Raw genomic sequence first — 11080 nt, 5'->3', positions numbered from 1 at the left:
CATGTAGTGGATGCCCAATAAAAGGATACTGATAAAAAATGCTAATACCTGAGGTTAACAGGGTTTGAAGTAAACACTGTGTTTACAACCCACCTGCAATTTTATAGAGTGCAGTGAGAGTTTGGGGATTTCTTTTGAGTGCTCACTATGTAGAAAGCATAAAAGTACATGTCTTTCCCCTTACTAGTTCATTTAATTTCTCATGAAAACTCTATGGAATGTGTACTACTTCCTTCTTTTTCTTACAAATATAAAACTTGAAGTTCAGTGTGATGAATGAGTATGTCATCATCAGAGCATTGGTCAAAAGCAGAAATTCAACTCGAAGTTTGCTTTTTGACTTTGAAACTCAGATCCTATTGATAGGTCACAGTTTCTAAGAGTTGAAGCTGGCGGTCTAAATTGGGAGGGATGAAGGTAAATTAATTTATTTTGTTTGTTGTTTTTAACAATGTGGTTTTGTTGATGTTTACTAGATGTGGTAGGTAAAAATCTAAGATGGCTGTCATGACCTTTTACCACTGGTGTTCTCCCCTTGATTATGCGATAGAAGGGATTTTTAAGATTTTAGGGTTACTAACTAGTTCACCTTAAAATAGGGAGAGCATCAGGGTGGGCCTACCCTAATCATATGAGCCTTTAAAAAACTTCTCCAGCTGGTTGCAGATGATTAAGTCACAGATATTCTAAGCATGCAGGGAATCTATGTGAGGAAAGTTAACCACTGCTGAGATGGAGGGTCCCTGGGGCAAGGACCCTAGAGTGGCCTTTAGGAGAAACTGAATCCTGCCAACAGCGTCAATGAGCTTGGAGCAACTTCTTCCCCAGAACTTCCAGATGGAGTTCAGCCCAGCCAACACCATGCATTTTGCCTTGTGAGACTTTAAGTAGAGGAGTCAGCTCTTGTAGACTTCTGACTTAAGTTCATAAATGGGTGCTGTTTTAAGCTGGTAGAGTTCTGGTAATTTGTTATGCAGCAATAGAGAACTGATACACTGAGTGGTCAGATTCACATTGTTTGCACTTAGTGACACATGTCAGTATTGCTCTCGACACAATTCTTAATTATGACCTTGGTTTCCAACTTGGATAATAATATCACTTTGTTATTGCTCTTTAGCATGAGAAGATTTTCTTACCTGGGAGCCTTATTCTTCATTCGAGCAGGTTGAGTTGTGCCAAATCAGAATAATGAATAGATTCCGTCACCATCTAGTTGTTCTTTTTTAAAACACTGTTTGTTTAAAAAGAAGGTCAAGTTTAGTTTAATATTTCTTATATTTACAAAGAGTGAGCCACGTTTTCCATAAGAGATGTAAAGGCCTACCTTGCAGCAGAGCGCCGCCTGTAAAATGCCCACGTCTGTTTGTGGAGGAAACAATTACCACAGAAAAAGCATCTTGTGGACTGTTAATAATTAAAAATGCTTTGAATCCCCTAGAATAGTTGGCAACTTTGCTATAAAGTCTTGTTTTCATTAAAATGGTTTGGGCTGAACCTTTCTTTGACAATTTAAAATTCCTTTCCACTTTCCTTTCTTCCCGCCTCCAACCCCCATGCTTAAAATATCATTGGTATTTTGGCAGATTGGGTGGACTTAAAAACAAACTACTGGCTTACATTTTGTCAGCATCTGTCTAACAATCACACAAAAACATAATGACAAGCACAATTTCTCCATGATGCTCTTGTGCACGTATTTGATTTTGCCCTTACTCATGTATCATGAATGTAGCACCAACTGGTCTCATTATTCCTTTCCAGGAGCTTTATAACCCACGAAAAGTCGGATTGTTAAAACCATAGAGGTGAGCATTTGTAGTATCGGTGTCTGTTCACCATTCTGACATTTCTTTAGTCACTTTTTCCTTGACTTCTGTACTCTTTGTTCTTTTCTTGTTTTGGTTACTAGTGCTATGGAGCAAATTATATGTATTTATTACTGTAAAACTGCAGTAATTGTGTTATGTTTACTGATTGTACTTGTCAAGAATTCAAATAGGGTACAGTAGGGATAATTTGTGTCTTCCCCATAATGTCTGGGCCCTCGGAGATGGGAGTATTAAATATCTGAGGCCTGGAATCATCTGGAGGCTTCTTCACTCATATGTCTAGTATATGGGTTGGTTTGACTCAAAGGTTGGACTCAACTGGGACTGTTGACTAGAACATCTACTTGTGGCTCCTAGAGGTGGGTTATGATACACATGACATAGTGACCAAGTTCTGTGAGAGCACATACCAACAGTCACTGTTCAAAGAGTGAGTATCTCAGATGACCAGGACCATACAAGAAGCATGGCAGTTATGACCCAGTCTAAAAGGCACATGGCAGCACTCGCACTGTACTCTGCTGATTGAAACGACCCAAGCCTACCCAAATTTCAGGGGAGGAGATAGACTGCACTTCTTTATGGGAGAGTAGCAAAGCCCATTTCAGTGAAGCGCTTTGGATAGGATATATTTAGTGGCCGTCTTTAGGAAATCTAGTATGCTGTAATTGGCCCTCTGGCCACAAATATTCATATCTCACAACAGGCAAAATGCAATCACTCTCAACACTGCAAAAAGTCTCATTCTATTTTGGCTTCCAGCTCAGGTTCAAGGTCCAGAATCTTGTCATCTAAACCAAGTGATATGTAGATGAGACACCTGAATGCAATTTCTCACATAGGATTTCTTTCAATCTGATCTGTGAATGAAAGAGACAGGTTATGTGTCCCTCAAAGCAGCAAATATGCAATGGTCAAACTGATTTAGGATAATCATTTAGGATAATTCCATTTTGTATTGTCTGTCCCTTTTAGTCTCAGTGAATAGAATGTCTTTAAAAACTTTGTGGATTATTTGATATGTTAATTTATTAACCTAATTATTTAGGCAAAATTTATATTCACAAATGTCTGAGAGATAAACTGATTTCTACTCTGAGTCACTTGTATGACTTCTGTGGAATAATATCCTTAAGGTTTTTAGAAACCCTAATTTTTTTCTAAACAGAAGCATTCTCTGAAAACCAGTAGAAAGCTTTTTATCGATCTGAACGTATCTAGAGGTCATGAATGTAAATCTTTCTGAGATCTTCATAAAGTCAAGCCTAAGGTGGCATCTTTGCTCTGTGACAGTTTTTCTGCTAGCACTCTGGGTTTAATATTTGAACCAAACATCTTTTCTTATTTGAGAAACTTTTTCTGCCTGGAAATGCTTTCCTAAACCCTCTATACTTGCTCTTGAAAACTGAATATTGTTTATTTTTTGAATCATCTCTCTACTCTCACGTTATACCACATCCAGCTAGAAGAGGCCATGTGCAGCTCAGCTCCTCTCCTAAAGCCTCTTAACCCAGCCACTGAGTTCGCTGGTGTATTTCTTCTTTTCCACATGACCGTAAGTATGTTGCCAAGCTCTCCACCACTGCCCATGAGTTGCCTTTCCTTTGGTTTCTAGAACAGTCTCTTTTAAACTGTCACTGACTGCCTTTTAGAGGGCTATTCTTCCTATGGTGGTTCAAACAAATTACCACAGGCTGGGCGGTATAAAACAACAGAAATTTATTCTCTCACAGTTCTGGAGGACTAGTATAAAATTAATTTTACTAGGAAAAATCAAGGTGTTGACAGCACTGTCCTTACTCTAGAAACTCTAGTGTAGACTCCATTCCTTTTCCAGCGTTCGTGGCCTGTGCTGACCTTGCTCTGACCTCTGGCTGTTTTCCTGTTGCTTTCTCCTCTTTGTGTGTCATGTTTTCCTCTGTCTTTCTTGTATAAGACACTTGTGATAGCATTCATTTTAGGCCCACCCCATCACAGATTTTTAATTTAATCGTATCTGCAAAGAATTTTAGATAAAGTAACATTCATAGGTTCCAGGAATGAATATGTGGGTGTCCTCTGAGGGGAATTTTTCAATTTTCCACAAGGACTTTCAGACTTCGACCCAGCACTTAGCCTTAAAAACAAATTCTGCTTGTTTTGGCAGTGCTTAATTTCTAGGCACCTAATTTTATTTCATTTACTATTACTGCATAAACAAACACCTCAGACTTTGTAAAAAAAATTTTTTTCAATCATTTAATCTTTTTCATAGATCCTGTGGTTAGGGAACTCAGTGTACAGTAAGATGTCTGATCCATGCTCCATGATACCTGGGGCCTCTTTTGGAGTTGATTTGAATGATTTTGATTTGGAATCAAGGGGAGGGTTCTTTACACATAGGTCTGTCACCTGAGCTGGGATGACTTGAAGGATGGGCTCAGCAGCAAGCACTTACCAGAGAGCCCACCTGTGGCTTCTCCAAATTGTTTAGGCTTCTCATAGCATGGAAGTGGAATTCTGAAAGAGAGAGTCCTCAGAGAGCATTTGGAGAGCGGAATGACTTCATTGTGCTTTACTGGTTGAATCAGCCACAATCCACCCAGACTCAAGGGGAGGAGACTCCTGATGAGGCAATTGCAAAGTGCACTGTAGCCCGTGTGACATGAGAGGGGAATGCAGCAGATTCAGCACTCACAATGAACAAGTGCTCACCCCCTTTTATGTATTAAATCTACACACCAATCAAACATGCAAACAGCTCCTGAGCTATGACTTAAATCTGTACTTAAGGAGTCCCCCCCCGCCCAAAATACAGTAGAAATACTTTTACACTTAATAACTGAGAGCTAAAAGAGTAAACTCAGAAGCCAGGAGCCTCAGTTTTAATTCCCAAAGATATCATTTATTAGCTCTATAGTTTAGGGAAATTCATTTAACCTTCTGGGCCTCAGTGTCCTCGTTTCTAAAATGGAGATAATATTACTTACCTCATATGATATTGCATGAATTAGATTAATATCTATATGCAAAGTGCATAGAACAATATAATAGCAAGTACTCAATAAATAGTTTATATTAAAAACTCATTTTTTCACTCAACATTTCTATTAAATGGCTAAGAATAAACACACACGCGCACACACACACACACACAAACATCCTCCCTCACAACATACACACAAAACACATAAAACCCTTAAATCACTATCCAACAGTTGCTTGTGAAATAAAGAAAAGCTTGGTACTGCCATAAACGTGTGAGGGCTGAGCATTCATAAAAGGATTACTTGACATAAAATTTGAAAAGCCACTGAGGAAAAATAAATATTTAAGAGTGAACTATATAGTTATTTTTTAGTTTGTGCCTGTGAGAAATATATTGTGAGTTTACAGTGGAGAGCAGAAGTGACACAAATATGAATAGATGATAATCATGTACTTGGCATATTATTTTTTACTGCAAATTTGAAGGAACTCTCTTTTTACTTAAACTACAACTATTTTAACAAAACTTACCACCATTTTGGAAATGAAAAGTAAATATTATAGTACCAGAATATTATCATATGAATGAAATTGAAGAAAAAAGTACAGGGTGGGAAATACTGGACACGGCGAGGCCCAGAACATTCAAGTGCAAGGACGTGCTCTCTAAACACTTAAATTATTCTTTTCATAGGAAGTGGCCTCAAACTTTCCTGGGTGCATTTAGTTTTGCACTGTCAACACTAGATGAATAATTTTTGGTTTTTCTCATGACTTTTGACCTGTGGCAGCATAGGTTTGCTTAGATTCCACCACCTCCAAAATGACATGTTAATGGCATCACGTTCTTTTGTGGAGGAATGATTCTCCCTTTCTCATCTCCTCCCACCACTGACTTTAATATATGTGTGTTTTTTAGTTGGGAAGTTTTCCAATTATCTCACAGAATCAACAGGTCACCTTGTCACTGTTGTAAAGATGTGGCTGCCACTCTGAAAGTGAGATAGTTAAGAAAGAGGTTTGTAACCAGAGGTAATTTTGAAACTTTTTATCATCATAGTCATTGTATTTTTTTCCAGTTGTTATTTTCATCCAATCAAAGATGGTAGGCGCTCTGTAGTAGCAAGTGATCTTGGCACCTTTATATCAGCTGGGGTTGCTTTTGCAATGGGCTAGTTCTCAAGCAGTCATCTGAGTGTGTTTTGGATTTGTAGGATATCTTTCTACCAACAATTTCATTTATTTTGTTGTTATTGTTGACAAGTAAGAGTATTGTTATAGCCATGATTATGTTTGGTGGTATGTGACCCTTAAAATGATCTTGTGACTTTGCATTCAAAACTCTGTGAGGTCGAAACTGAACATTGTTTTCTTTGATTTATAATGAAATGAGAGGAAGATTAGATATCTCACATAATTATTCAGGATTTGGCAGATTCTTGAACTGGATATTAAGTGATTAGAAGAAAAAGTCCTTTTTAAACAAAATGCTACTTCCTCGTCCTAGAGTGCTTTTGCACTCAGATCAGCTAAAATATGTATGTGAATATATCACTGTAGTCACTATATCTGAGTTTTTAGAAACTGCCTCTTATTTCTCTTAAACTTTTGAAGGAGAGTGTTCTAAAGCAGTGGTCCCCAACCTTTTTGGCACCAGGGACCAGTGCTCCTATGAGACTCTAATGCCTGATGATCTGAGGTGGAGCTGACGCAGTGATGCTAGTTTTGGGGAGTGGCTGCAAATACAGATGAAGCTTTGCTTGCTTGTCCACCCACCACTCACCTCCTGCTATGTGGTCTGGTTCCTAACAGGCCATGGACCAGTACCAGTCCACAGCCCAGGGGTTGGGGACTCTTGTTCTAAAGTACATTTGACTTGCTGTCTTGACACAAAACCCTAACCATTAAAATATTTTATGCATTCCAGTATTCTTTTTATCACCAGGGGGCACCTTCGATTTCTTTGGCCTCCACTTTTAGTTTTCACAACAGTCCTAGAGGTAGGCACAATTGGCATCTCCACCTAACTGATGAAAAGACAGATGTAGAAAGGTAAAATTATCACTTTGTCTTCAGAACATATTCTTTTAACCATTAGCTAAATCGCCAAATCTCTAAATGGGAACAATTATAACTAAAATTTTAGAATTTTAAAGAATTGTTTAAAATTGTGTAAAACACATAGTATAATGCTTAATATATAGTAGACAGTTCATTAACAAAATAACTAAAAAGAACTTTATTGAGATGAAAAGTTCCCTGGATTGAGAATGTTTCCATATCGTTTGAAATGAAAGAATTGATATGCCCTTTTTATATTAGGCCTTGAAAAGTCAACAAAAATCTTTTCCTGAGGGCAGATAATACAAATAGCCAATAAGGACTTGTGAAAGGGAAGCATAGAACACCCTGCATTTTGGTAACAAGCAGGCCCCAAATTTGTGCAGTTTTCTACAACCGAAGCATACTTCTCACTTGCTTATACTACTGCTCTTTCATTTCGGCCACTCTCCCAGACAGCTGACTCCTGCAGGCCTCTCAAATATCGAGGCACTTAAATTTTGTGGCTCTACCATCTTAAGACAAGTGCTTCTCCAGAATTTTTCTGGGAGAGAAAGAGAGTGGTTATAAAAGCACACAAAACTTTTCACTGACTCTGCTCAGAAACCACCCATGTGATTTCTACTTACATTTTATTGGCCAAAACTTGTTACACAGACTCCAGGGAGGGAGCTAGGATGTGAAATACATAAAACAAAGGGGAACTTAATATTGATGAGCACTATGATTATTTCCTATACTCTTAAATGATTTTAGCCAACGTAGGGGCAAGAAAAGGAAGGTGAACTGCTATCATGTAGAGGCAATGAGGTGGGTAAGAGAGGATGGAAATGCATTTATTTTAAAGTTGTTGCCTAATTGATGTGGGATTGTGGGTCTTATTAAAGAAGGTGGTTTTTATCTTGCCTTCATCTAATAGTAGAATATATGTGACAGGGTGGAAATGACAGGGCAGAAAATGAAGCTAATAATAAATGGAGTGGATATTTGAAATGTATTTTGTTGATAATACCAACAAAAATAAGAGAAAAAAATAACAATATAAATTAAATAATTAAGTAAGGTAGAAAAATAAAACAAATTATATCAGATATTAAAGAAAATGTGAATAAATCAAACTCATATTAGAAGACAAAACCTATATGTTGTTTTAAAGAAACAAGCTTAAAAAGGTGGATCAAGAAATATTGAAAACAAAGAGACAATTGCAAACTAAATGAAAAGAGTGGAGATATTAATATCAGACAATGTGATTCTTTAAGATTAAAAGTGCCTAATAGAAGAAAGAGGATATGGTATAAAACATATCTATTTCAGTTTGACATACAAGCACATCACTCTAATGGAAAGAAATAAGTATATTCTTCATAATTAAACAAGTAGTTGAATCAGAGTCATTAACTTGTATGCTGATCATGTACACAAATGGGTGCTAGATACTTCTGTTCAAATTGTAATCATTTTGGAAAAGTTCTGATCCTAAGCAGGCTGATATTCTGGTGTCACATTCTTCAACTTGGTAGATGGCTTTCAGTATAATATTTTCTATATAGAAATAGATGAATACTTAGAAGCAATATTTCTATTTATTTAATGCTATAAGTGATAAAAACTATACTGAATTTCCTTATTTGTCAATTGCTTGGTTTTTGAATAGTGCCTTAAATTAACTGTCAGTCCAACAAAGGTCTTGTACATTGATGCAAGACATTTCCAACATCCCAAATAAGAATGCTGTCCACTCTCTTTTTATTTGTTTTTTCTTTTATTTTTTTAAATTAAATTTATTGGGGTGACATTAGTTAATAAAATTATATAGGTTTCAAGTGTATAATTCAATAATACATTACATATGTGTTTCATTGTGTGTTCACCACCCAAATTTAAATTTTCTTCCCGTCACCATATATTTGACTCCCTTTACCCTTATCTACCTCTGGTAACCACTAACCTGTTGTTTGTGTCTATGAGTTTTTCTTTGTTTGTCTTGTCCATTTGTCGCTTTTAGTTTTATATCCCATTTATGAGTGAAATCATATGGTTTTCAACTTTTTCTGTTTGACTTATTTTGCTTAGCATGATAATCTTAAGATCCATCCACATTGTCGCAAATGGCAGCATTTCACCTTTTTATGGCTAAGTAATATTCCATTGTAAATATGTACCACCTCTTCTTGTCCAATCATCTATCAAAGCTTTTTAGTTTGATATAGTCCCATTCATTTATTTTTGCCTTTACTTCCCTTACTTTTGAGATCAAATTAATAAAATCCTCTCTAAATCCAAGGTCCATGAGGTGAGTACCTATATTTTCTTCTATGCAATTTATTGTTTCAGGTCTTATATTTAGATCTTTGATCAATTTTGAGTTAATTTTGGTATATGATGTCAGGTGCAGACTAGTTTTATTCTTTTGCTTATGAATTTCCAATTTTCCCAGCACCATTTATTAGAGGCATTTTTCCCTTCATTGTATGTTTTTGGTTCCTTTGTTGAAAACTATTTGCCCATATATGTAGGTTTATTTATGGGGTCTCAATTCTGCTCCATTGGTCTGTGTGTCTGTTTTTCTACCAATACCATGCTGTTTTGATTAGTTTCGCTTTGTAGTACAATTTGAAGTCAGGCAGAGTGATACCTCCACCCTTGTTCTTTTTTCTCAGGATTGCTTTGGCTATTCAGGGTCTTTTGTTATTCCATACAAATCTGATAATTTTTTGTTCTATTTCTTTAATAAAAACCATTGGCATTTTGATAGGGATTACATTAAATCTGTATGTTGCTTTAGGTGCTATGGCCATTTTAACTATGTTAATTCTTCCAATTCACAATCACGGAATACCTTTCCATTTCTTTGTGTCTTCTTCAATTTCTTTTAATAATGTCTTGTAGTTTTCAGTGTATAAGTCCTTCACGTCCTTTGTTAAGTTTATTCCTAGGAATTTTATTCTTTTTGTTTCAATTACAAAATTTTTTAAAGTTCTTTTTCTGAAAGTTCATTGTTAATGTATAGAAATGCAATAGGTTTTTTGTTCAATAGCTTTTTGGTGGAGTCTTTAGGGTTTCCTATATAAAGAATCATGTTGTCTGCAAAAGTGACAATTTGACTTCTTTTTTCAGAAGTTCAACTGTTTTGTACTTTTTTCAATGGCCTGAGCCGAAATTCAATTGTGACAATTTAATTTCTAATTGAATCAGACTTTGTGTTATAGTTCTATCAGGCAATATATTGAAAACAGGAAATATTTAAATAAAACCCATGTTTTTAGTCTGAGGCAGCTGGGATTTTCTTTTTCGATATGATCTCAAAAAGTAACTTGTTGAGTTTACTTGGCTATGCAGAAAACATTGCAGACACTATGAAATTACATGGAAATGTTTGGCTTAATATAAATAGAACTATGTGGCAGAGAAGGTCATGAGGCTATGGGGAATTTAAAGGTATTTTGTTATTGAAAAGCAGACTACGTCAACAGTCTGCACATACGAAAAAACAGTCAGTCAGAAAATATGAAGATTGACAACCTGTAGATATCCTTGCAGTACTTGACAGGGCACTAGACAAAGAAGGTGCTGTCTCAAGTACTGAAAGCACTGCATTTCATTTGCAATAAATGTATGGACAGAAAAATAATCAGATTTCTTTGGTGATAAAGAAAAAACTAGTGTACTATATTAAATATTTTTCAATAAATAAATAAACTAACTGAATATTTTAGTTTTTCTTAGAGATGACAGAAACAAAAAAATGGTTAGAGATTTATTAAAAATTGTATAGAAACAAGCTTGACAGCTTAAGACTACTTAAAGAAAATAGCTTCGTAGCAAATGGACACATTCTGAGGTTAGATGTCTCAAATGTTTTCTCAGAAGATCAAAATACTAAAAGGAAGATAACAAGGCAAGAGAGAAAAATAAACTTGGAGATTATTTCTGCTATGGTCCTTGCTTTCAAATATAACTATTGTTCATAACGACATTATGGGAGAAAAATTACATGAAAGGTTGCCAGGTATAATGTTTAAGTTTACTGTTACCTACAACTTATTCAACTTGTGTTTGGAAAATGTAAATGGCTTTATAACTGGAAAGGCAATTTCATGGTTCAAAGAGGTGAGAGGTTACATTCCTGTTTATTTATTATTTTTTATCCCTAGTAGCATAAGCTTTTAACAGACATCATTCAGCTTCCAACCAGACACATTATTTTGAAGTCTCTT

This window comes from Pteropus vampyrus, unplaced genomic scaffold (assembly GCF_000151845.1).
Source record: "Pteropus vampyrus isolate Shadow unplaced genomic scaffold, Pvam_2.0 Scaffold8, whole genome shotgun sequence".
Taxonomy (NCBI): domain Eukaryota; kingdom Metazoa; phylum Chordata; class Mammalia; order Chiroptera; family Pteropodidae; genus Pteropus; species Pteropus vampyrus.
This window is presented reverse-complemented; position numbering follows the sequence as displayed.